Raw genomic sequence first — 27,653 nt, forward strand, 5'->3', positions numbered from 1 at the left:
CTGCTTTTTGCTATTCCATCCCTTTAGGAATGCCTTTTCTCAGGGTCAGCTTGAACCAGTTCCGATTTTAGTATTTACTTGAAGGAGATATAATTGAGAAGGTAAGCTCAGCAAAAAACATCAGAGAAAGAGACAATACTGAGTTATTCTATCCACCACTTGAGGCCACTCATTTCTGATGCTTGAGGGTGGACCACCTTTGGCTTGGTTTGCCCTGTCTTCCTCATTAGATGACTCATAGCTGCACTGTGCTTCATTAGATGAACACGGCCAAGTCACCTCCATGTCTTGTTTGATTTTACCAATTCTTGACTTGCTGAGGCCTTTGGTGGGCTTTCAGATTGGGGGAAAGCACTATTTGAGACATCTGTCACTGTAAGAGATTCCCAATTTCCAGAGCAATGAACACGGCACAGCCAAAGCCAAGATTATAGCTCCCAAGAAGAGACGCTCACACTGAAAAGTGCATCTGCAGTCAGAGCCAGAAGATGCGCTGACAGTTTTACTTCACTGTTGTTGCTGCTGTTGGGTGCTGTCATGTTGATTCCAATTCAGAGCCACTCCATGTGACAGAGAACTGTCCCATAGGGCTTTCTTGGCTGTAATCTTCACTGAAGCAGAACAGAAGCAGATGGCCAGGTCTTTCTCCTGTGGAGCCATTGGGTGGGTTCGAACCTCCAACCTTTCAGTTAGCAGTCGAGGGCTTAATCACCTGCACCATCAGGGCTCCTTTTTCACTTCATCAGGCTTGTAAAATGCTCTGATGTGCTGGCCTCTTGAAAACTGCCTGCAATGACCCTGATGCTTTTTAGTGCTAAGAACATGTGGCCTCATGGATAAGGTATTCCACTTTGGATCAGAAAATTGAGGGTTTGAATCCCTTTGGGCTGTGATTTCATTTGGAGTCCCTGGGTGTCACACACAGTTAAATGCTTGACTTTTAGCAAAAAGGCTGGCAGTTCCAACCCACCCAGAGATGCCTCATAAGACAGGCCTGGTGATCTGCTTCTGAAATGTCACAGCCTTGAAAACTCTAGGAGCAGTTTTACTCTGCACACATGGGATCGCCACAAGTCGAAACTGACTCGATGGCAACTAACAACAAAGTGTTAAGAAGTCAGGGATAAACACGTGACACCAGATAAGGAACAACAAACACGCTTTCTTCTGCTTGTCCTCACATACCTTTTAGGCTCGAAGCCCACCTGAAGGCCACAGCAGGGAGCAGCTGCCCTGCTTCCCATGGGGAGCCTGATGTCAGCTTGGGTAGGAAATGGTGAGAAACAACAACAACAAACAGACCGAGAGGCGATCATATTTTCCCACAACTGGCTTTTTCCCTCAGCATCCCCAGCCTCCTTCCAGGTCTGCACACACAGATTTACTCCTGCCCTTTATGCAGCTGCCTAGTATTTCCCAGGTTGCATCTCACGTGGAACTTAACCACCGGGTGATATCCAGGGACACTAAAACAGAGGGTCAGCAACAGGCTCTTATTTCCCAGGCCTCAAGGGAATGATTTGTTGTTGTTAGCTGCTGTCAAGTGAGCCCCTGCCACGGATGACGAAGCCAAACACTACCAGGTCCTGCGCCATCCCAGTGATTGTTTACAGACTGGACCTGTGATCCATGAGGGTTTTGTTGGCTGGTTTTCAGGAACAGACTGCCAGGTCTTTCTTCCTTGTCCATCTTAGTTTGGAAGCTCTTCCGAAATCTGTTCAGTGTCATAGCAACACGCAAGCCTCCACTGACAGACAGGTGGTGGCTGCGCATGAGGTACATTGGCTGGGAATCGAACCTGGGTACGGAGACCAACACACGTGGTGACTGGCTCTGAACTCCTCTCAGCACAGAAGTCAGGCTGAAGAGCAGACATGGGCATTGAGAAGACTACCACCTACACTAGAATGCCTGGAAGAAGGGTGCCTGCACAGAGCCTTTACGGAGCAGTGGGTCCCCCGGTCCAACACATGCCTCCCCTTCCCACCCCAGCACGAGAAGCCCATTAGAAGCTCCTGGAACCGCCCCCCCCCCCAAAAAAAAGTGCTGGTTGTGACCAGGGGAGGCACTTCCCTCTGAGCTGGAAAGGGGCAGAGGACTGCCACATGGACACGGCAGTGACAGCATGATGGTAGGCACTCCACTGGGCACAAGGGCAGTGAGGTCTGGATGGGGCTGTGATTGGTGTGACTCACACCATCACATGTGAGTCCTGACCTCTCAGAGAGCTGCCATCCTCTGCAGGGCCCTCTAATCAGTAAGACACACAAGTATACAGGTACACACTATGGGGATTCTCAGAAACGTCTGGCAGGGGGTGGTGGGGACCCCTGGAGACCACAGGCTTCCTGTGGGCTAGTGGACAGGGCAGAGCTGATGTTCTGATTGGTCAGTGCCTCTACTACAAAAAACAATTGCTGCTGAGTCTGCTCCAACTCATGGTGACTTTGTGTGTGAGCGTAGGACTGTGCTCCACAGGGTTTTCAGTTGCCGAATTTTTGGAAGTAGATTCCCAGGCCTTTCTTCTGAGGCACCTCTGGGTAGACTTGAACCTCCAACCTTTCAGTTAGCAGCTGAGCACATAAACTGTTTGCACCACCCAGGGACAGATGGTTAATATTATGAAGATCACCAATGGGGTAAGGCCTTGTGAGAAATGCTTATACTATTACTGAAAATGAATCCGTAGCTAATAGTGACAGACTCATATCTTACTGTGCTCACATTTTATCCTTTTTTTCTAGTGTTCTGCAGGGGAAATGCAAAGAAGCTGAACAGAAGGGCCCATATTTTGCTTCAGGAAGTCCTTCTGGTTGAGGGAAGGGGGAAAGGCTAGCAGTGAAAGCCTGCATACACCAGTCTTAATATCTAGTGCTGCTATAACAGAAATACCACAAGTGGTATTTAACAAAGAGAAATTTAGTCTCTCACAGTCTAGTAGGCTAGACGTCCGAATTCAGAGCGCTGGCTCTAGGGGAAGGCTTTCTCTCTCTGTCGGCTCTGGAGGAAGGTCCTTGTCTCTTTGGCTTCTGCTTATTGGTTCCTGGGAGATCTCCATGTGGCTTGGCATCTATCTTACCCTATTCTTTGCTTCTCTAGCTTGCTTGTGTAATCTCTTTCTACATCGTAAAAGAGACTGACACAAGGTACACCCTATACTAATCCTGCCTCATTAACGTAACAAAGACAAGCTATTCCCAAATGGGATTATATTCACAGGCATAGAGGTTAGGATTTACAACACATATTTTCCAGGGGACACAATTCAGTCCATAACATTCCACCCTTTGGCCCCCCCCAAAATTCATGTCCTTGCCACACATAAAACACATTCACCCCATTATACTACCCACAGGTTTGAGGATCCAGGAAGTTCAGGGACCTCCCTTTGTGGGGGCCAGCCCACCTGGGGAGGCTCTTTGGTAGTCTTCGGCTCTCCCAGGGTGAGGAGAGGGCAAGGAAGCTTTCTCTCTGGCCAAGCCCACCTCCCTGGTGGCTGGGGAATCCACCTGTCAGCTGTCCATGAAGTCCTCCAATTCAATGCTGTGGAAGAAAGCACCAAGCCTGAGAGTTGCCCAGAGCGGGATGGAGCAGCTGTCTCCTGGAGGCACACCAGTTCTTCCCTCTGCTGTTCTCTACCACACAACTGACAAAGCAGGTCTTTGGGACTCGCCACAATGTTGCTGCTCTATCACAAGGTGGATGAAAACACAAGTCCCTAAATAACCTGCCGAGTGAATCACATCCAAGACTGGCCGACTTCCAGTCGGTCTCTGACAAAGGGAAAGGACCATGCCTCAGATCACATGCCCATGGCAACTGTGCTCAGCCCTGGCCAGGGACAAGTGGCTTTCCTGCCCAAGTCCTGCTTCTCCTTGTCCACAGAAAAGGACACGCTACAGAAGGGACCACACAGTAGCACAGGCAGATGACCTGGGGGCCTGGGAGCAAGTGCCAGATGACCTGGGCGTTGGGGATAAAGTGCCAGATGACCTGGGCACTGGGGAGCAAGTGCCAGATGACCTGGGTATTGGGGATCAAGTAGCACATGACCTGGGCATTGGCAGCAAGTTCCAGATGGACCGGGCACCAGGGAGTAAGCTCCAGATGACCTGGGTGTTGAGGAGCAAGCTCCAGATGAACTGGGTGCCAGGGAGCAAGCGCCAGCCTGGTGCAGGATCACCTCCACCTGCCCCGCTTGTGTTACCTCTCCGGGGGACTGACACCTTCCCTAGTAGCCTCACTGCCTAGCTCCCCGCCCCTGCTGACTTTAAAGAGAGCCTGTGACGATTCTGCTCCACTAGAGCAACTGCAACTAGCAGCCTGGACTTTTCCCTCGCTTTTACCAATGCCAGGAGGAGGCTTGTTTATTTCCCCAGGTGTGCTTTTTTTCTTTTTTATTTCAGAGAAAAGAAATTTCCCCTAGAAAATACATGACATTCACGAGTTCATGTTTGTCTCTTCTCATCTTTCGTTTCTACTCTTATCCTTTCTACCCCTTTACCTATGTTTCCGAATGGACCGGCAAAACACGATTTTGTGCAGCGCTTCCACACCTGTATATATATCCAAGAGAAGTGAGAACACATCCCCACAGAAGCAAGTACACAAATGTTCATAGCAGCACTATTCATAATAGCCAAAAGGAGGAAACAACGCAAATGCCCACCAACAGAGGAATGGATACACAAAATGAGGGCTATTTGCACAATGGAATGTTACCAGCCATCAAGAGAAATGAAGTTCTGGTACACAGGAGAACCCTGAAAACATGCTGAGTGAAAGAAGCCAACCATGAAAGACCACATAGTCTATGATTCCATTTACGTGAAATGCCCAGAACAGAAAGTACATCAGTGGACACCAGGGGCCAAGGGCGGGGGAGAGAAGGAGTGACTACCAGTGGGGGTTTCTTCTCTGGGAAATGAACATGTTCCATGGTGGACTGTGGTGATGGTTGTACCACTCTGAGAACGTACTAAATCCCGCTGAATCATAATCCACGTAAATGGGTGAAACATATGGTATGTGAGTTCCATCTCAATAAGGATAAAAAAAAGGATTTTGTGATTATACCCCCCAAACTGCCTATGCTTGTATTATCCTGTTGGACATGTGGCTCTTTAGCACTTGAAATGTAGCTGGTTCAAACTGAGATGGGTGTTAAGTGTAAAATACTTTAGTAGCAAAAACAGATTTAGTAAGAAAAATAGGTAAAATATATTAATTTTTTATACTGATTACATGTCGAAATGACAACATTTAATGTATGTTGGGTTAAATAAAACCTATTATTAAAATTAGTTTCGCTGTATCCTTTACTTCTTTAATGTGGCTACTAGCAAGTTAAAAATTCCAGATGTGGTTTGCATTTGTGGCCCACATTATGTTTCTCGTGGACAGCACTGGCCTACACCACCCTTTTTTGGTTTAACTTTTTATCTTGAAATAAATAGATACCTAAAGGAAATTGAAAAAAGTGGCACAAAGAAGTTTTGTGTGCCCTTCACCCAGCTTCCTCCAGTGGTAACATCTTGCATAACTATCTTCTTGTCAGCTGCTTCTGAGTCAGCTCCCATGGCTACCTACACACAACGAAATGAAACACTGTCTGGTTCTGAGTCATTGCCATTATCAGTTGTGGATTGGACTGTTGTGATCCAGAGGGTTCTCACTGGCTGATTTTTGTTAAGAGATTGCTAGGCCTTTCTTCCTAATCTTAGTCTGGAAGCTCTGCTGAAATCTGTTCAGCATCATAGCAACATGCAAGCCTCCACTGACTGACAGGTGGTGGCTGCGCACGAGGTACACTGGCTGGGAATCGAACCCAGGTCTCCTGCCTGGAAGGTGAGACTTCTACTGCTGAATCACCAATGTCTGCACACATTACTATAGTACTATATTAAAGCCAGGGAATTAACATTTATACCAAATTAAAAAAATTTTTTTTGGTGGAAGACTAACTTTTGGGTGAGAAAGAATAAGGCCATGTTGTGGGGAACGGTCTCTTGAAGTTGTTGATACTCATAAAACAAACACCACTCCTCTTGGGATTATAAAAATCTGGTGGAAATCCTACTGTAGTTACTTGCTGTCTGCACAGAAGCATTTTATACAGCCTGCCAGTGTGAAGAGAGCAGCATGTTGACACTGATACCCTGAGAGCAGTCACCTATAGCTGCTCTTCCCTGCTACTAGTGAAGGTGGGGGTGGCCTCCTGCACAGCCGCACGGACGCAAGTAAGGGCATCTCTAGCTCACCCATCGCTAAGGGTAAATTAAGCTGTCAGGCTCAATCGTAGTGGTGCACACTCCCAAGGAAAGCCAGGTATACAGCCGCCCGGCTGATCCGCAGCAGATAAAAAGGAGCCACCTTTAACTTCTTCCTTTTGGGAAAACAAATCATGTAAAGAGGTCAGGGGCTGCTTTCAAGATGTGACAGTCACAGGTAAGTGGATCTGGAGCTACGTCCCCCTCCTCCTTCCCAACCCACAGCCATGATGTGGACTTGTCTAACAGGCCCTCTTACTTTTCTCTTTTATGATTCTTTCTTTGTCCACCTTCCTGGTGCCCTTGCATGACTTTGGTTGTGAGTGACTGTGTGAGGACTGGCCACGCTCGTCAATCTTGCTGGCACTACGTCTGTGCAGTGAGGTCCCCACCTCTGCATGAGGTCCAGTGGCTAGCACCAGGTTGCAGCAGATGTTCATAGTGAGTCAGGACCTGCAGATTCCACTTGCTTCTGCAGTCCACGCTCCTCAGTGTGGAGGCCAGGCTCCTTCGGAGGCCTAGCTTTACTTCCACCAGGACTTCTCTTAGGTCACCTCCACCTAAGCAGCACTTTCTAAGGGGCAAGAGGCTGCAAGCAGCCACCGCCTGCAAGCCCCAGCCACGTGCCTGGGTCTTTGACGATTGTTGCATTTGTATGACATGTGGCCTCAACACTGTGTCCCTGCCACTCCTCACTCAGCTGGAGGACACAGGAGACAGTGGCATTGGGCTCATGTGTGGCCCTGAACCACCCGGGGTTGCTCCAACAGATCACCTGTGTATGAGATTCCGGTGGCTGCTATAACAGATTAGCACACACCTGGGAGACTAAAATACCACAGATTCATTCTCGTAGAGCTCTGCAGTCAGAGGTCTAAAATAGGTCTCACTGGGCTGAAGTCAGGGTGTCCTCAGGACTGGTGCCCTCTGGGGGCTCTAGGCGAGAATTCGTTCCTTGCCTTTTTCAGCTCCTACTGGCCCTCTGTCTGTATTCCTTGGCTTGCGGCTCCTTCTTCCATCCCAGAGCTTACTATTCCAATCTCTGCTCGTGCCATCACATCACCAGAAATTCTCCTCCTCCGCAGTCAAATCTCCCCCTGCCTCCCTCCTCTAAGGACACCTGTAGTTACATTTAGGGCCATCAGATAATCTCTCCAACTCAAGACCCTTAATTTAATCCACATCTGCAAAGTCCCTTTTACCATATTAGGGAACTGTCACAGGTTTAAAGGATTAGGACATGAGTATCTTTGGGGGCCATTATTTAGGCTACCACATCTTGCTTTAGGGTTTGGTTGAAAATAATAATTTAAAAGCCTTAACATGTCTTCATTGTAAAAAAAAAAAAAAAAAATTGTAGAAAATGTAAAAATACAGCTCCAGGCCCATCCTCACTCTCCTCGCCACACGGAAAGGAGTGAAAGAGAGCATAAAGCCGTCTAAAAGCATCAAGACAGACAGACACTGACTAAAATAGAGGCATTCCAAATGGGGAAGCAATCATCAAAGGCCCTGCATACCTTGATGGAGCCCCCAAATTTTAACCTCATTGCAACTTTCACCAAGACCAAGGCCCAATGTCGGGTATGTGGACTGCATATGCCAAATGGGGGGTGGGAGGTAGGTAGCGGAGAACTGGTACTTGGAATTCCACTGGAATATGGAGTATGCCACTCAGATGAGTGTCTGGAGGATGTCAACTGCTGTAATGTAGCCATGGAACTGAAGGCCTGTCTCTCACCTTTTCACAAGACACACAGAAAGAATGTACAGAGACTATTAACTGGTATGACTGACTCTATGGCTTACACACAAAAATCCATTTTAGAGACAAGCATGTAGAATTATATATATAAAAAATTTTATAATATATAAAATATAGTTTATAATTATATATATGTATATATAAATTTTGAGCCCAGTGGTGCAGTGGTTAAGAACTTAGCTGCTAACTAAAAGGTTGGCAGTTAGAATCCACCAGTGGGTCCATGGAAACCCTACTGGGCAGCTGTACACGGTCGCTATGAGTTGAAATTGACTCAATGGAAATGGGTTATATATAGTTTTAGCAATTCCCAATTTACTAACAAGCTGTGCTCCAAAAGGTCTGATTTCTAAATTGGTTAAGCACTTGACATACGCTTCTCTTACAGATTCTGTTCTAAGCTCTGATTACAAAAACTAAATCTGAAATCTATCTATTAAGAAGTACAGAGACAGGGATTCTTGGAGGATGCAGGCCTGAATACATCATGGTTCCTCTCCACTCCCAAATCCAACCTTTCTGCCTCTCCTGAGACAAGCAGGCAGCTGCTGAGGTGGTGGTGGTGGGGCAGCTGCCTGTGAGTGAGGTCCTGGGCAGGGGTTTGGGGTGTTACAGGAGCTCATGCAAGCTTTCCTTCTGGTGGGTCACGCAGGGCCTGTGGCCAGCACTGCTGGAGCTTCTGTGAACCCTGGGGATCTGGCTGATGGTGGCCTCTCATGAGTGTGCTATGAGCCAGGCAGGGGCTGAAGAGCCAGGCTGGCTTCCCTGCTCCTGAGGACAGGATTGTCCAGAGGGCCTGGGAACAGGAGGCTGGCAGCTGCTGCCTCTGGACTGCTGGTCCATGGGGAGGGGGCCCTTCACTATAGCTTACAGAACTGCGGCCATGCAGGGCGTGCTACCAACCAGACCTGAGCCCCAGTTAGATGACAAAACAACACATACAAGGGAATCTAGCAGCCAGAGAGAAGAGACCTGAACCAAACAGCTGCGTATAAAAAGCAATCTGCTGGGAGAGGCAGACAAAACCCAGAACACAGTGATGGCACTTAGAGAGATGCAGGGAAAAGACAACTGGCCAGCAATGAACTCATTTATGATGTTTATACATACTGCATATATTATGTATATGAACAGGGTGCCTTGATGGGACAAACAGGTATCCTCTTTCAAACAACTGAATGTATGCTTCTGATTATAAGCATCAGGCTATGCATAATTATCAAGGGAATAGAAAAGTAGAATAGAATTTCCAAACTAAGAAAAAGAAAACGAATAGCTATTTGAGCAAGCCATCAAAAATAAAAAAAGGAAAAAAAGAAGTAACAAACAAAAATAAATGCTAGAATAAGATGGAAGGAATAAAAATCAGTCACTACTACAGAAAAGGGGTTCACTGGAATAGGTAACAAAACCCAGCTATATGCTGTTTACAAAACAAAACAAAAAACACCTAAAAAAAAAGTGATAAAGATTGACATCAAGGGATGAATGAAGATATACCATGTAAATTTAGGTGGAAAAAACCAGACGAGTATTTATATTAACATCAGACAACGCACTGCTGAGTCTAAAAGCACTAAACTGAATAATGAGCACCATTTACAAGAAGGGCGTATCACTCATAAATCTGTATGCACTAAATAAGACTGTAGCTAAATATATAAAGCCTAACCTGTTAAAGGGAACACTGGTGGTGTAGTGGTTAAGAGCTACGGCTGCTGACCAAAAGGTCGGCAGTTCAGATCCACCAGGTGCTTCTTAGAAACACTATGGGTCAGTTCTACTCTGTCCTATAGGGTTGCTATGAATCAGAATCGACTCCACGTCAATGGGTTTTTTCTTTTTAAACAACCTGATTAAAATCTAAGGAGAACATGAGAAAAACAAAGCTACAGCAGAGAAATTTTATATTCTTCTTTCAAAACAGGACAGACCTAGTATACAAAAAAAGGTAATGACATAGGAAATTTGAATAAAACAATGAACAACTAAATACTCACACATGTATCTCAAGAACATTTTTAAAAACTTGCCCATGAAATTTTTACAAACAATAAACATTTACAAAAATCGACCAAGGACTCGGCCAAAAGAAAAATCTAATGAAGTTCAAACTAGTAGATATTTTAATATCTTCTATGGTAACTAATTAAGTTTTCCACTTTTTAGGTTAATTTTGGTAATTTACTTTTTTTTTTTAATAACTTTTATTGTGCTTTAAGCGAAAGTTTACAAATCAAGTCAGTGTGTCACAATAAGCTTATATATACCTTACTCCATACTCCCACTTACTCTCCCCCTAATGAGTCAGCCCGCTCCCTCCTTTCAGTCTCTCCTTTCGTGAGGATTTTGCCAGTTTCTAACCCTCTCTACCCTCCTATCTCCCCTCCAGACAAGAGATGCCAACACAGCCTCAAATGTCCTCCTGACACAAGTAGCTCACTCTTCGTCAGCATCTCTCTCCAACCCATTGTCCAGTCCCTTCCTTGTCTGATGAGTTGTCTTCGGTAATGGTTCCTGTCCTGGGCCAGCAGAAGGTTTGGGGATCATGACCGCCGGGATTCCTCTAGTCTCAGTCAGACCATTAAGTCTGGTCTTTTTATAAGAATTTGGGGTCTGCATCCCACTGTTCTCCTGCTCCCTCAGAGGTTCTCTGTTGTGTTCCCTGTCAGGGCAGTCATCAGTTGTGCCTGGGCACCATCTAGTTCTTCTGGTCTCAGGATGATGTAAGTCTGGTTCATGTGGCCCTTTCCGTCTCTTGGGCTCATAGTTATCGTGTGACCTTGGTGTTCTTCATTCTCCTTTGCTCCAGGTGGGTTGAGACCAATTGATGCATCTTAGATGGCTGCTTGTTAGCATTTAAGACCCCAGATGCCACACTTCAAGTGGGATGCAGAATGTTTTCATAATAGAATTATTTTGCCAATTGACTTAGAAGTCCCCTTAAGCCATAGTCCCCAAACTCCCGCTCTTGCTCCGCTGACCTTTGAAGCGTTCAGTTTATCCCGGAAACTTCTTTGTTTTCTGACCTTCTGTATATTGAGTATTGTCCTTCCCTTCACCTAAAGTAGTTCTTATCTACTAACTAATCAGTAAATAACCCTCTCCCACCCTCCCTCCTTCCCCCCCTCGTAACCACAAAAGTATGTGTTCTTCTCAGTTTATACTATTTCTCAAGATCTTATAATAGTGGTCTTATACAATATTTGTCCTTTTGCCTCTAATTTCACTCAGCATAATGCCTTCCAGGTTCCTCCATGTTATGAAATGTTTCACAGATTCGTCACTGTGCTTTATCGATGCGAAGTATTCCACTGTGTGAATATACCATAATTTATTTAACCATTCATCCGTTGATGGACATCTTGGTTGCTTCCAGCTTTTTGCTATTGTAAACAGAGCTGCAATAAACATGGGTGTGCATATATCTGTTCGTGTAAAGGCTCTTATTTCTCTAGGGTATATTCCGAGGAGTGGGATTTCTGGGTTGTGTGGTAGTTCTATTTCTAACTTTTTAAGAAAATGCCAGATAGATTTCCAAAGTGGTTGTACCATTTTACATTCCCACCAGCAGTGTATAAGAGTTCCAATCTCTCCACAGCCTCTCCAACATTTATTATTTTGTGTTTTTTGGATTAATGCCAGCCTTGTTGGAGTGAGATGGAATCTCAGTGTAGTTTTAATTTGCATTTCTCTAATGGCTAATGATCGAGAGCATTTTCTCATGTATCTGTTGGCTGCCTGAGTATCTTCTTTAGTGAAGTGCGTGTTTATATCCTTTGCCCACTTTTTGATTGGGTTGTTTGTCTTTTTGTGGTTGAGTTTTAACAGAATCATATAGATTTTAGAGATCAGGCGCTGGTCAGAGAAGTCATAGCTGAAAATTCTTTCCCAATCTGTAGGTGGTCTTTTTACTCTTTTGGTGAAGTCTTTGGATGAGCATAGGTGTTTGATTTTTAGGAGCTACCAGTTATCTGGTTTCTCTTCGGCATTTTTGGTAATGTTTTGTATTCTGTTTATGCCTTGTATTAGGGCTCCTAACGTTGTCCCTATTATTTCTTCCATCATCTTTATCGTTTGAGTCTTTATGTTTAGGTCTTTGATCCACTTGGAGTTAGTTTTTGTGCATGGTGTGAGGTATGGGTCCTGTTTCACTTTTTTGCAAATGGATATCCAGTTATGCCAGCACCGTTTGTTAACAAGATTATCTTTTCCCCAATTAACTGACACTGGGCCTTTGTCAAATAGCAGCTGCTCATATGTGGATGGATTTATATCTGGGTTCTCAATTCTGTTCCATTGGTCTATGTGCCTGTTGTTGTACCAGTACCAGGCTGTTTTGACTACTGTGGCTGTATAATATGTTCTAAAATCAGGTAGAGTGAGGTCTCCTACTTTCTTCTTCTTTTTCAATAATGCTTTAAAAAAAAAAAAAATTTTTTTTTTTTTTTTTTTTACTTATCCGGGGCTTCTTTCCCTTCCATATGAAGTAGGTGATTTGTTTCTCCATCACATTAAAAAATGTCATTGGAATTTCGATCGGAAGTGCATTGTATGTGTAGATGGCTTTTGGTAGAATAGGCATTTTTACTATGTTAAGTCTTCCTATCCATGAGCAAGGTATGTTTTTCCACTTAAGTAGGTCCTTTTTAGTTTCTTGCACTAGTACTTTGTAGTTTTCTTTGTATAGGTCTTTTACATCTTTGGTAAGGTTTATTCCTAAGTATTTTATCTTCTTGGGGGCTACTGTGAATGGTATTGATTTGGTGATTTCCTCTTCGATGTTCTTTTTGTTGATGTAGAGGAATCCAAGTGATTTTTGTATATTTATCTTATCACCTGAGACTCTGTCAAACTCTTCTATTAGTTTCAGTAGTTTTTCAGAGGATTCCTTGGGTTTTCTGTGTATAAGATCATGTCATCTGCAAATAGAGATAAATTTACTTCCTCCTTGCCAATCCGGATGCCCTTTATTTCTTTGTCTAGCCTAATTGCTCTGGCTAGGACCTCTAGCACAATGCTGAATAAGAGCGGTGATAAAGGGCATCCTTGTCTGGTTCCCGTTCTCAAGGGAAATGCTTTCAGGCTCTCTCCATTTAGAGTGATGTTGGCTGTTGGCTTTGTATAGATGCCCTTTATTATGTTGAGGAATTTTCCTTCTATTCCTATTTTGCTGAGAGTTTTTATCATGAATGGGTGTTGGCCTTTGTCAAATGCCTTTTCTGCATCAATTGATAAGATCATGTGGTTTTTGTCTTTTGTTTTATTTATATGGTGGATTACATTAATGGTTTTTCTAACGTTAAACCAGCCTTGCATACCTGGTATAAATCCCACTTGGTCATGGTGGATTATTTTTTTGATTTTGAATTCTACTGGCTAGAATTTTGTTGAGGATTTTTGCATCTATGTTCATGAGGGATATAGGTCTGTAATTTTCTTTTTTTGTGGTGTCTTTACTTGGTTTTGGTATCAGGGATATGGTGGCTTCATAGAATGAGTTAGGTAGTATTCCGCCATTTTCTATGCTTTGAAATACCTTTAGTAGTAGTGGTGTTAACTCCTCTCTGAAAGTTTGGTAGAACTCTGCAGTGAAGCTGTCCGGGCCAGGGCTTTTTTTGTTGGGAGTTTTTTGATTACCGTTTCAATCTCTTTTTTTGTTATGGGTCTATTTAGTTGTTCTACTTCTGATTTTGTTAGTTTAGGTAGGTAGTGTTTTTCTAGGAATTCATCCATTTCTTCTAGGTTTGCAAATTTGTTAGAGTACAATTTTTCGGAATAATCTGATATGATTCTTTTAATTTCAGTTGGGTCTATTGTGATGTGGCCCATCTCGTTTCTTATTCAGGTTATTCGTTTCCTTTCCTGTATTTCTTTACTCTGTCTGGCCAATGGTTTATCAATTTTGTTAATTTTTTCAAAGAACCAGCTTTTGGCTTTGTTAATTCTTTCGATTGTTTTTCTGTTCTCTAATTCATTTCGTTCAGCTCTAATTTGTATTATTTGTTTTCTTCTGGTGCCTGATGGATTCTTTTGTTGCTCACTTTCTATTTGTTCAAGTTGTAGGCACAGTTCTCTGATTTTGGCTCTTTCTTCTTTATGTATGTGTGCATTTATCGATATAAACTGACCTCGGAGCACTGCTTTTGCTGTGTCCCAGAGGTTTTGATAGGAAGTGTTTTCATTCTCATTGCGTTCTATGAATTTCTTCATTCCCTCCTTAATGTCTTCTATAACCCAGTCTTTTTTCAGCAGGGTATTGTTCAGTTTCCAAGTATTTGATCTCTTTTCCCTGATTTTTCTGTTATTGATTTCCACTTTTATGGCCTTGTGGTCTGAGAACATGCTTTGTAATATTTCGATGTTTTGGATTCTGCAAAGGTTTGTTTTGTGACCTAATATGTGGTCTATGCTAGAGAATGTTCCATGTGCGCTAGAAAAAAAAGTATACTTTGCAGCTGGTGGGTGGAGTGGTCTGTATATGTCTATGAGGTCAAGTTGGTTGATTGTAGCAATTAGGTCTTCTGTGTCTCTATTGAGCTTCTTATTGAAAGTCCTGTCCTTTTCCGAAAGTGGTGTGTTGAAGTCTCCTACTGTAATTGTGGAGGTGTCTATCTCACTTTTCAGTTCTGTTAGTTTGTTTTATGTATCTTGCAGCCCTGTCATTGGGTGCATAAGTATTTGATATGGTTTTATCTTCCTGGTCTATTGTCCCTTTAATCATTATGTAGTGTCCTTCTTTATCCTTTGTGGTAGATTTAACTTTAAAGTCTATTTTGTCAGAAATTAATATTGCTACTCCTGCTCTTTTTTGCTTGTTGTTTGCTTGATATATTTTTTTCCATCCTTTGAGTTTTAGTTTGTTTGTTTCTCTAAGCCTGAGGTGTGTCTCTTGTAGGCAGCATATAGACGGATCGTGTTTCTTTATCCAGTCTAAGACTCTCTGTCTCTTTATTGGTGCATTTAGTCCATTTACATTCAGCGTAATTATAGATAAGTATGTGTTTAGTGCTGTCATTTTGATGCCTTTTTGTGTGTGTTGTTGACAATTTCATTTTTCCACTTTTTTGTGCTGAGACGTTTTTCTTTGTAAATTGTGTGTTCCTCCTTTTCATAGTAGTTGACTTTATGTTTGCTGAGTCGTTATGTTTTTCTTGGTTTTTATTTTGAATTATGGGGTTGTTATACCTCTTTGTGGTTACCTTAATATTTACCCCTGTTTTTCTAAGTAAAAACCTAACTTGTATGGTCCTATATCGCCTTGTATCCCTCTCCATATGGCAGTTCTATGCCTCCTGTATTTAGTCCCTCTTTTTGATTATTGTGATCTTTTACATATTGACTTCAATGTTTCCCTGTTTTGAGCATTTTTTTCTATTTAAAATTAATCTTAATTTGTTTTTGTGATTTCCCTATTTGAGTTGATATCAGGATGCTCTGTTCTGTGATCTTGTGTTGTGTTGGTATCTGATATTATTGGTTTTCTGACCAGACAATTTCCTTTAGTATTTCTTGTGGCCTTGGTTTGGTTTTTGCAAATTCTCTAAGCTTGTGTTTATCTCTAGAAGTTTTAATTTCGCCTTATTGTTTGAGAGAGAATTTTCCTGGCCATATGATCCTTGGCTGGCAGTTTTTCTCCTTCAGTACTCTGTATATGTCATCCCATTGCCTTCTTGACTGCATGGTTTCTGCTGAGTAGTCTGAACTTATTCTTATTGATTCTCCTTTGTAGGAGACCTTTCTTTTATCCCTGGCTGCTTTTAAAATTTTCTCTTTATCTTCGGTTTTGGCAAGTTTGATGATAATATGCCTTGGTGATTTTCTTTTTGGATCAATCTTATATGGGGTTCGATAAGCATCTTGGATAGATATCCTTTCATCTTTCTTGATGCCAGGGAAGTTTTCTGCCAACAGATCTTCAACTATTCTCTCTGTATTTTCTGTTATCCCTCCCTGTTCTGGGACTCCAATCACATACAAGTTATTAGTCTTGATAGAGTCCCACATGATTCTTAGGGTTTCTTCATTTTTTTAAATTCTTTTATCTGTTTTTTTTTTTCAGCTAAATTGGTGTCAATTCCCTTGTCCTCCAGATCCCCCACCCTGCATTCCAATTGCTCGAGTCTGCTTCTCTGACTTCCTACTGAGTTTTCTAATTCTGTAATTTTACTGTTAATCTTTTGGATTTCTGAATGCTGTCTCTCTATGGATTCTTGCAGCTTATTAATTTTTCCACTATGGTCTTGAATAATCTTTTTGAGTTCGTGAACTGCTTTATCAGTGTGTTCCTTAGCTTTTTCTGTAGATTGCCTTATTTCATTTCTGAGGTCATCCCTGATGTCTTGAAGCATTCTGTAAATTAGTGTTTTAGATTCTGCATCTGGCAATTACAGGATTGTATCTTCATTTGGGAAAGATCTTGATTCTCTAGTTCGGGGAGCTGTAGAAGCAGTCATGGTCTGCTTCTTTATGTGGTTTGATATCGACTGCTGTCTCCGAGCCATCTCTAAGATATTGTAGTGATTTATTCTATATTTGCTCACTGAGTCTTATCTTGTTTTGATTTCCTTCAATATACATAGATGGGCTACTAGATTGTGCTGTCTTGATTGCTGTAGCCCTTGAATCACTTATGTCCTATTACCAGCTCGTTTGGGCTGTTACCAGTTATATAAGCCTAAGAGTCCATTCACTATTCTTGAGTAGAATCTGATTTTGGGTCATCAAGTGTGTGGTGCAGACTGTCACCTATCCACCTAGACAGGTAGTGGTGACAGTTGTGTGCACCAGATTCTAGTAGCAGCAAGGGTTCACACTCCGGGGGCGGGGCGGGGGGGGCAGGATGCTGACAGGCTTCCCCCAAGTGCCAGTGAGGTAGATGTGTCCCTATTCCTAAAGCACTTTGGTGGGTGGGCTCTGCAGCTGTACCTTAGGCCTCCAATCCAAGTACCAATACAGATTGGTAGGTGTCATCCTCCTTAGACCCCTAAGGCAGGAGGCTAGGTGGTCTGGGGGGAGCTTCAGCCTTTAGTTCCCTGTTGTGGGTCACTGAGGGCTCTGCTGAATATGCAGAGATATCAGACCTGGGAAACTTGTCTTTCCAGTAATGTGCTAAGACAATTACAGTCAGATCCCTATCAGAATTGCCTTTTCATTATAATAGCCACCTTGTTCCCTGTAGGGATGAAAGCCCAAGATTGCAGATCACATATGTTTGGCTGGAGCTGGTTCTGTATTTTTAGTCCAGTTAGGGAAGGATTTTTGGTCCCTAGGTTTTTTGTAGCCACTTCTCTCAGGCCAGGAGAATGGGTTAGGAAAAGACCAAAAAAGAATGAAAAACCGCAGAGCAGTTCACTCTCTGGCTCAGGAAATTCCAATGTTAATGAAGCCGCCTGGGAAGGGGAGGGGAGGGTTCAGATAAATAGGAGAGCGTAGCACCCCAGAATGGGATGACTGTTTTATCTGAGATTCCCGAGGGGCACGTCAACTGGTGCGCTGATTGGGTAGAGATTGTCCCCCGAGGGTCAGCCTCCTGTGCTTGCGCTGTCTCAGAAGCCATGGTTAGTTCCTCTGCTCCCAGTCCAAAGCCCAGCACCAAGGTTCCCTGGCTGGGACGCCGCACTCCAGGCTCCAAAACCAGCTGCTGCCTCCCGGTGACTTCTCCTCCTGTCAGCCGCGTTGCTGCGCTGCCTGCGTGCAGTGGCTGTGCTTCCCCCGAGGTCACTTCTGGGGGCTAGAGCTGCGTCCTGTGTTTGCGCCATCTCAGGATGCCATGCTCAGCACCCCTGCGCCCAGTCCAAAGCCCGGCGCCAAGGTTTCCTGACTAGGACGCTGGCTCCAGGCTCCGAAAACAGTCGCTGCTTCCCCGTGGCTATTTGTTCTCAGTCTCTGTTACTCAGGTCAACTCTTTAGATCTGTGTTTGATGGCCAGGGTTTGTAGATTGTCATGTATATGATCGATTCGCTTGTTTTTCTGAGTCTTTGTTGCAAGAGGGATCCGAGGTAGCTTCCACCTAGTCAGCCATCTTGGCCCCCTCCACAATTTACTTTTTTTAATTAGATTTTTAAGTTAGGTGCCATAGAGCTGCCCAAAAGGCAGATCCGTACTATGTAATCATTAAAAATGGATGTTGTAGAAAAATATTTTATAACCGGGAACATATATTATTGAGTTAAAAAAGATAAGCAGTTTATAAACCATAAATGAGAGGGAATCGTTGCACACTTTGGCCTCATAACTTTATTCCTAATTTATACCTTTATCTTCAAAGAGTCATAGATCCTCAACTGATAGTAAGGTGTATCAGTGGACCCTGAATTCAAACTTGTTTAACTCCAAGCAAGTTTCCATGATGTACCCAACTCCCTGTGGCTTCCAGGACATCCCCACAGTGAAGGGAAGAGGCATTTTTTGCATTCCATCCCCACGCTTCTCTCACTTTGTCATTCTGTGATGGCTTACATCTTGGTGTGATGTTAGAAGCTATGCCACCAGTATTGCAAACACCAGCAGGGTCACCCATGGTGGACAAGTTTTAGCTGGGCTTCTAGACTAAGACTAGGAAGAAGGACCTGGCAGTCTACTTCAGAAAAAATTGGCCAGTGAAAACTTTATGAACAGCAGTGGAACAATGTCTGGTATAGTGCCAAAAGATGAGCCCCTCAGGTTGGAAGACACCTAAAATCCAACTGGGGAAGAGCTGCTTCCCCAAAGTAAAGTAAACCTTAACAATGTGAATGGTGTAAAGCTTTTGAGACCTTCATTTGCTCAGGTGGCATGAATCAAAACGAGAAGAAACAGCTCCAAACATCCATTAATAATTGAAACATGGAACGTAGGAAGTATGAATCTAGGAAAATTGGAAGTCATCAAAGGTGAAATGGAATGCACACAGATCGATATCCTAAGCATTAGTGAGCTGCAATGGACTGGTACTGGTCATTCTAAACCTGACTATCATATGATCTACTACACCAGGAATGGTAGATTGAAGGGGAATGACATTGCATTCATTGTCAAAAAGAACATTTCAAGATCTATCCTAAACAAGAATGCTGTCAGTGATAGGACAATATCCATATGCTTAAAAGAAAGACCAGTTAATATGACTATTATTCAAATGTATGCACCAAACACTAATGCCAAAGATGAGGAAACTGAAGGTTTTTACCAACTTCTGTAGCCTGAAATTGATTAAACATGCAATCAAGATGCATTGGTAATTACTGCTGACTGGAATGTGAAAGCTGGAAACAAAGAAGGACTGGTAGTGGGAAAATATGGCCTTGGTGACAGAAATGATGCCAGAGATCGCATGATAGAATTTTTCCAAGATCAATGACTTCTTCATTGCAAATACCTTTTTTCTACAACATAAACAGTGACTATATACATGGATCTCACCAGCTGGAACGCACAGGAACCAAATTGACTACATCTGAGAAGACGATGGAGAAACTCGGTATCATCAGTCAGAACAAGGCCAGGGGCCAACTGCAGAACAGACCATAAACTGCTCATATTCAAGTTCAAGCTGAAACTGAAAGGAGTTACAGCAAGTCCACAACAGACAAAATACGACCTTGAGTATAAAAAACAAAACTAAACCCATTGCCGTCTATTTCATTCCAACTCCTAGTGACCCCACAGGACAGAGTAAAACTGCCCTGTAGAGTTTTCAAGCAGTGCCTGGTGGATTCGAACTGCTGATCTTTTGGTTAAGCAGTCATAGCTCTTAACCGCTATGCCACTGGGGTTTCCTTCTTAAGAACAGATTTAATGCATTGAACACTAATGACTGAAGACCAGACTAGTTGTGGAATGACATCAAGGACGTCATACACGAAGAAAGCAAAAAGTCATTAAAAAGACAAGAAAGAAAGAACAGACCAAAATGGATGTTAGAAGAGGCTCTGAAAATTGCTCCTGAACGTAGAGCAGCTAAATTGAATGGAAGAAATGATAAAGTAAAAAAACTGACCAGAAGATTTCAAAGGGTGGCTAGAAACAAGGATGGAGAGACTTGTCTCATATAATTTGGACATGGTATCAGGAGGGAAGAAGGACATCATGCTTGGTAAAGTAGAGGGTCAGGGAAAAAGAGGAAGAGCCTCAAGGAGATGGACTGACATAGCGGCTATAACAATGGGCTCAAGCACAACAATGATTGTGTGGATGGTGCAAGTCCAGGCAGTGTTTCTTTCTGTTGTACATAGGGGTTGCTATGAGAAGGAATTTATAATTTATATATATTATTTCAATATATATTTATATATTTTATTTCAATAGAAGGTACAACCTCTTAGGGGTTTCACAGTTTAAAAAGCTACAATCACATCATGTTGTATCTACATTAAAAAAAAAGAAACGCTGTAAATGGAACTGCTTAGCTTTGACCACATACATTTCTGCGCAATCTTTACAGAATCTGCACGGAAGGGATACCTTCTCCTTTTTCTTCAATTAAAAAAAAAAATTAATTGAGCCTTGAAAGGGTTAACCTTTTGCAGATTTATCCAATGCAAGACACTGGTTGATTTTCTGACCGCTGCTTCCATGGGCATTGATTGTGGATCCAAGCAAAATGAAATCTTTGACAGCTTCAAAAATTTTCCATCTATCACTGTGTTGCTTATTGGTCCAGTCTGTAAGGATCTTTGTTTTGAAAAAGTGTCTTTTAGTTTTCCTAGTTAACATTTTAGATTGTAACCCCACGTTTCACTGAAGATGTGAAAGTAAAAGACAGAGATTTGATTTCCAAAGGTTAACTTGTAGTTCTGCTTCAAGACGCCTGTTTCAGCATTGGTCCTTTCCAGAAATAGGGGTTTGGGATATGTCTTGGTCATCTAGTGCTGCTAGAACAGAAATACCACAAGTGGATTGCTTTAACAAAGAGAAGTTTATTCTCTCACAGTCCAGTAGGCTAGAAGTCCGAATTCAGGGCGCCGGGTCCAGGGGAAGGCTTTCTGTCTCTGTTGGCTCTGGAGGAAGGTCCTCGTCATCAGTCTTGCCTTGGTATGGGAGCATCTCAGAGCAGAAACCTCAGGTCCAAAGGACGCGCTCTGCTCCTGGCACTGCTTTCTTTGTGGTATGCGGTCCTCCTGTCTCTCTGCTCGCTTCTCTCATTTATATCTCAAAACAGACTGGTTTAAGACACTATCTAATCTTGTAGATTTCATCAATATAACTGCCACTAATCCATCTCATTACAGCATAGTAACAGGATTTACAACACATGGGGAAATCATATCAGATGACAAAATGGTAGACAATCATACAATACTGGGAATCATGACCTAGCCAAGTTGACAGATATTTTTTGGGGGACACAATTCAATCCATGACAGGATATTACCTGAGTAACACCAACAAAAGAAAATTACAAGCCACCCATCTCTTGGATCACATAAGTAGGATCTATCTTTGTAATGCTCCAGGGGGAGCAGCATAGATTTTGCTAGAAAAGGAAGTTGGTTGACACAAAGGCGAACTAGAATTTCCCATCTACGTTTAATCTATTTGTAACTCCGCAAATACCTCTGGCAGGCCCACAGCCAACGGCGACACTGGCCAAGAGGCCATGTTACATGGCTCTGCAGCTCAGTGGCACTGTTTACACCTCAGGAGGACAGCTAGAAACCATGACATTTTCAATGTCATGGATTGAATTATGTTCCTCCAAAAATGTGTGTAACAATTTGGCTGGGCCATGATTCCCAGTATTGTGTGGTTGTCCTCGATTTTGCGATTGTAATTTTATGTTAAAGGGGATTAGGATGGGATTGTAACACCCTTACTAAGGTTACAAACCTGATCTAATGCAAAGGGAGTTTCCCTGGGGCGTGGTCTGCCCACCTTTTATCCTACAAGAGATGAAAGGGAAGCAAGCAGAGAGTTGGAGGTCCCGTACCACCAAAAAAGAAGCACTGGGAACAGAGGTTTCTGCACAGAGAACCTCCTAGGCCAGGGGGAGATTGATGAGAAGGACCTTCCTCCAGAGCCAACAGAGAGAGAAAGCCTTCCCCTGGAGCTGACGCCCTGAATTTGGACTTCTAGCCTCCTAGATTGTGAGAAAATAAATTTCTCTTTGTTCAAGCCATCCACTTGTGGTATTTCTGTTACAGCAGCACTAGATGACTAAAACAGAATTTGGTACCGAGAGTCCCCTCAGTACAAGATGACTGATCTTTTTCTTAGGTTTTCCAAAATTTCATTTTCTAAAAAAAGAAGAGGACATTTTGCATGGCTGCCTGGCAGTGGATTCTGAGAGCATCTCCCATCTGATAGGCACCGGCAAGATGTGGCTATTCCCTAGAGGAAGTGAGCAAACCCACACATACTTAAATAGACTGCACCCCACACACTCCCACCTACGAAGGAGGAGGCTTGATGCAAACGAGTCCTAGTGGAGTCCAGCCTCCTGAAGGATTCTAAACCTTGGCTGTACACTGGCACCCCTTGGAGACTTTTAGAATATTCACTAATATTCACTTAAGAGATTATGATTTCATTGGCCTGAGGTGTAGTTTACAGGCAGGAGCTTCAAAAGCTCTCCAGGAGAGTCCAGTGTCTAGCCAAGGTTTCCAAACACTCCTCTAGATGCAACTACCGATTTTCACACAAGTGACACTACAAGAATGATGTTAGTAAGATCCAGGCCACAGGAACTTGAAGGACAAAAGATCTGACTTCTTCAGGAAGCAAGAGTGTGAAGGGGGAAAAAAAGGATACTGGTGGAAGCTATAGACTAAAAGAAACTAAAGAGACGTATCTAGAACCTTATTTGGATCCTAATTCAAACACACACACACACTCATTATATTTGTGGGACAATTCAAAATTTAAATACTTGATGATATTAAAAAAAAAAATTTTTTTGATATTAAGGGATTGTTAATTTTTAGGTATGATAATGGTATTGTAGTTACGTTTTTAAAAAGAATCTTTACCTGTTCAGGTATGCACTAACAGTTTTTCATGAAATGAAAAAATTTCACAAAATAATACAGGAAGCAGGGGGTGTGAATATAGATAAAATACCACTGGCTATAAGTAAGTCATTGTTAAAGGTGGGTGATGGGCACATGGGCTCACTCTACTATTCTGTGTATTTTTTTTACAGGGTCGAATGAGTTTTTCCATAGTAAAAAGTTAAATCATAAATCCCAGCCATTGAAAACAAATAGGGGAAAATGTAACCAAATGCTTATTTATTTAAGAAGCTTCATCTGTACCCATGCCCCCTCACCCTTGCTATCTACCGCTCCCCAGGCCTGGGTGAAAAGCACAGATACACCCCAGGTGTGGTTTTTTTGGTAATAGATGGGGCTCACTCTGGACGCCTCAGGCCCTTCGAAGACAAGAAATTTCTTTTAAGTTTTCCTGCTGAACCCACTCAAAAAAGGTTTCCAGCTCTAGAATTTGAAACAAACCCAGTTCTTTCTAAACCAAGTTAATATTCTTCTGTTAACTTGCCCACAGATTCCTGCTGCCTTGTAGAAGAGTGGGATGGGGTGGAGGAGGGGTAAGTAGCTATCTACTCGTTAAGAGTCTGGACTTTGTCTGGTTTAAATTTCAGCTCGGATGATGACTTGCTCTGAAACCTAGGGTGTATTACTTAACCTTGGAGCTTCTGTTTCTTCACCTACAAAATGAATAATGCCAATCTTATATGAATTAGCGTTTATAACATCTCAGGACAGTGCCTGGCTCGCAGCAATCAGCGAATGGTTGCTATTAATTAGGTTATTTGCACTTTAACAGTCTCAGTTGTTGGTTCCTGGGAAAGTGGAAGTCCCATGGTTCTAACCGCAGCCTCTGCTAAGACACACTACATGGCCCCAGTACCAAAGCCTGCAGGAAGACTGGCTAGACATTCTCAAATTCTTGTTGTAGGAGGCTCCGCACAGAAAAAAATCTCTGGTTTCTTCCTGGTCTCTCTTCTTTTATCTAACAGCTCTATTGAGCTGAAACTCACAAACCACATAATTCGCCCACTTAAGGTGTGCAATTCAATGGCATTTACTATATTCACAGAGTTGTTCGTCCATTACCATGATTAATTTTAGAACATTTTCATTACCCCAAAAAGAAATCCTGTGCCCCTTTAGCCACCACCCCACTTCAACCCCTTACCTCTCTCCCCCAAGTCCTAATCAGTTTCAATTGAGTAGATTCAGTCTCATGTCGACACCATGTGTTTTAGAGTAGAACTGCACTCCATAGGGTTTTCAATGGCTGTGATTTTTCAGAAGCGAATTGTGAGGCTTTTCTTCTGAGGCACCCTCTGGATGCACTCAAACTGTCAATCTTTTGGTTAGTAGCTGAGTTCACAACTGTTTTGATGGGGTGTGGTGTGAGGCAGGGTCTTCCTATTTATGTATTTCCTATTAAAAAGATGACATCACACAGATAGTATAGTGCACTACCCTAAAAAACCAGTTGTTTTTGAGTGGACTCAGACTCATGGTGACACCATACATGTCAGAGTAAAACTGTGCTCCACAGGGTTTTCAATGGCTGATTTTTTGGAATCAGATTGCCAGGCCTTTCTTCTGAGGCACCTCTGGGTGGACTTGAGCCTCCAACCTTTCAGTTAGTGGCTGGGCTTGTTAACCATCTGCACCACCCAGGCACTCGACATTACCCTAGGTAATAAGATTTTAGCCTGATTTGCTACCAATTTGCCCCGTGACCTTGGGCAGACCACTTGGCCTCTCTGCGCCTCAGTGTTTTTATTTGTAAAATGGAGGGTTTGATGATTCCCCAAGTCCCTACCACAAAAGCCACTCTATGCTTCTTGGAAAGGAAAACATCTCGAACAGCCCAGGCAGGAACTTGTTACACAGGATTTCTTCTGCAGAGTCATATATCCACAGAAGCAAACGCGTGTTAGTAAGGATTGAGAAAGGAACTTCGTTGTGTCAAAATGAATACTAAGATTAAACACAATTTGAGAGCTCAAAAAAGTTAAAAAAATGGAACACAAATTTAACTCAAAATGTACGCCCTTTCATTTTTCCTACACTATAATTTAGTAGCACACCTTTGTTTCGGCCACTTTCCACCTCCTAAATTAATTAAAGTGCTTGTCAACTTACATTTACAATATGGGTCCTACCAGTATTCAAACGTTGTTGCTCTCCACAGACATTACACCAAGAACCTCTACGTTTATGACTATAATTACATTAGGTTATACAGTGAGTCCTTCGTTTTAGAGAGGAGGAAGCTGAAACACAGCAAGAGGCCAGGGAACGTGTTTAGGGTTGAGGTCAGGGCGAGAGGGACTTTCAATGTCACCTAACTCAGGAATTTCTGAGGTAGGGGAGGAGAGGGGAGCTGGGATTTTCGAGGGGGCCAGTCCAAACTTCCACCATCACCCCAATCAGAATTCCTGTTGCAGTGGACCCCGATCCCATTGAGGTTTGTAACTCAGGGATTAAAAACAGGTTGATAATCATCGATTTAGACCTTTGTCCTTTTGTTTTTCAGAAGGGGAAACTGAGATGCAGAGAAGCTAAGACCAGGTCACACTGCAAGTTGGAGAGAACCAGAACAAAGCCCATGCACTTGCCCACCCACGTATCCATCACAAACCCACCCAGTGATCACTGAGGACCCAGATGTGCTGCACCCTGTATATATATGTGTATGTGAGGATGGGTTATAGAGAAATGAGTGAAAGGGGGTGCGGAGGGTGACATTTTCCAAAGACAGCCATGCCATCCCTCGTAATTGCCTTACCATGTGACTTGACACCCCTTCACCAAGAGAAGTCTTTGCTCCCTCTCTTTGAACCTAGGCCAAGCTCTGTAATGGCCTTGACCAATACGATAGAGTGGAAGTGATGCTACATGACTTCTGAGGCTAGGTCATAAAAGGCAACATGGTTTCTGCCTGGCTTTCTCTCTTGGAACCCTTGGCATCCAATCACCATGTTGTGAGGAAGCCCAGGCTATGTGGAAAGGCCAAGTGTGCACGTTCTGGCTGACAAGCCCAGCCAGGCTTCTGGCTGGCAGCCAGCATCAACCGCCAGGCTCGTAAGTGAATGAGCCTTGAGATGTTCCAGCCCCCAGCTTTCGTCTCACTCATCGAGGAGCAGAGACAAGCCATCCTCACTGACCCCCCGAAGCCGTGAGTGATAATATATGATGAGTGTTGTTTTACCACTGTTTTAGAGGTGATTTGTTGTGCAGCAATGGAAAACTAATACATAAGGTCCTTGGACTTACAGTCTTTGTTGTTAGTTGCTGTCGAGCTGGCTCTGACTCATGGTTACCCATGTATAACAGAAGGAAACTTTGCCTGGTCCTGTGCCTTCTTCACAATCTGGTATGCTCAAGTCCATTGTTGTGGCTGTTTATAGTCTTTATCGGATTCCCCAGTTTTCACTTCTACCATTCCACAGTGCCTTCCATAGTTAATGTTTAAAATGAAAGGCCATCGGCTTTTTCATTTTTCCCTTTTAAGGTGGAAAAGTATGAAATTTGAAATGTGAATGTTTCCCTGTTGACTTAGCCTTTGTATTAGGTGATAATGTTAACTGACATTTCTTTGGGGTATAGCCATGCCCATATTTGAAGGGCCCAGTATGCTTCAGCAACCCTGCCTCTTCATATCAGTGTTCTGAAGGCCTTTGCTTAAAAGAAGCCTGTCACCTCACATTGTGGCCCTTGCCCTGGGTCTCTGTGCAGGCATCTCTTGAAGACTGTGCCTTAGGCAACTCTCTGTCGGCACTCCCTTGCCCTTCCCCTGCCCTGGGTTTCCATGTGGGAAATTTTGGATATTTTCCATCCAGCTTTTCATGAACCTTCAAGGAGCTGGGTTACCACACAGAATTTTTTCAGAGCTGGTGAGACCTTAATGATGCCATGGCTCATGGGGTTGCTGATGGCTTGCTTGAGAAGGGCTGTAAGACCCATGGCCACCTTGAAGGGCTAAGTGCTCCACTGTAGGTAGATCTTCGGCCTGAATGTGAGGCCCTGTTAGCACACTGCTGTCATTCAGTGTATGATGTCCACCAGGAGGTGATGTCAAAGAGTTACCCAATAACCATGCAACTGCGCCTTATACAAGTGACCAAACTGACCTTCCACTTCTGGTTACTAATGGCAACCCCTGGGGTGAGGTTTCTCCACTGGAGATGATCTTTATGGGCACAATCTTGGTAGTCCATGATTTATGGGAGGGTTTTACTAGAGTTGTTAATAGTTCCTGTTTCTTTGATGTGATGTATGGGTGGTTGTGATGCACAGAAAAGGAGCCCTGGTGGTGCAGTGGTTAAACGCTCGGCTGCTAACCAAAAGATCAGTGGTTCAAACCCACCAGCTGCTCCATGGGAGAAAAATGGAGCAATCTGCTTCCATAAAGATTTTCAGCTTGGGAACCCTATGGGCAGTTCTACTCTGTCCTATAGGGTCGCTGTAAGTTGGAATTGACTTGATGGCAATGGGTTTTCTTGGGTGACGCACAGGCACCGAGAAGTTCACAGCTATGATAACAGGACCCATAATAATGACAAAATGAGTAATGAGTCCTTGGCCCTGAGACTCAGGCTGGACTGGGGCCTAAGTTCAGAGGGCTCAGATCTATGCACAGAACTGCTCCAAAGTCAGTG

General features: G+C 43.3%; 1 protein-coding gene across 4 annotated transcripts in view; it reads right to left on the minus strand.

Moving 5' to 3' along the window:
- LYRM4 (LYR motif containing 4) overlaps positions 1 to 27,653 on the minus strand; it is a 174,069-nt gene that overhangs the window by 12,215 nt on the left and 134,201 nt on the right. For 2 of the 4 annotated variants that reach the window (XR_007517157.1, XR_007517158.1), the window contains exon 3: positions 3,407 to 3,543. The exons of 1 other annotated variant lie outside the window; for it this stretch is intronic. The gene's annotated coding sequence lies outside the window, so the exon portion shown is untranslated. Of the gene's footprint in view, positions 1 to 3,353; positions 3,544 to 27,653 lie in introns of all 4 variants that reach the window. One more of the 4 variants, XR_007517156.1, reaches the window with a different exon arrangement.

The sequence above is a fragment of the Elephas maximus genome, chromosome 1 (genome assembly GCF_024166365.1).
Source record: "Elephas maximus indicus isolate mEleMax1 chromosome 1, mEleMax1 primary haplotype, whole genome shotgun sequence".
NCBI lineage: Eukaryota > Metazoa > Chordata > Mammalia > Proboscidea > Elephantidae > Elephas > Elephas maximus.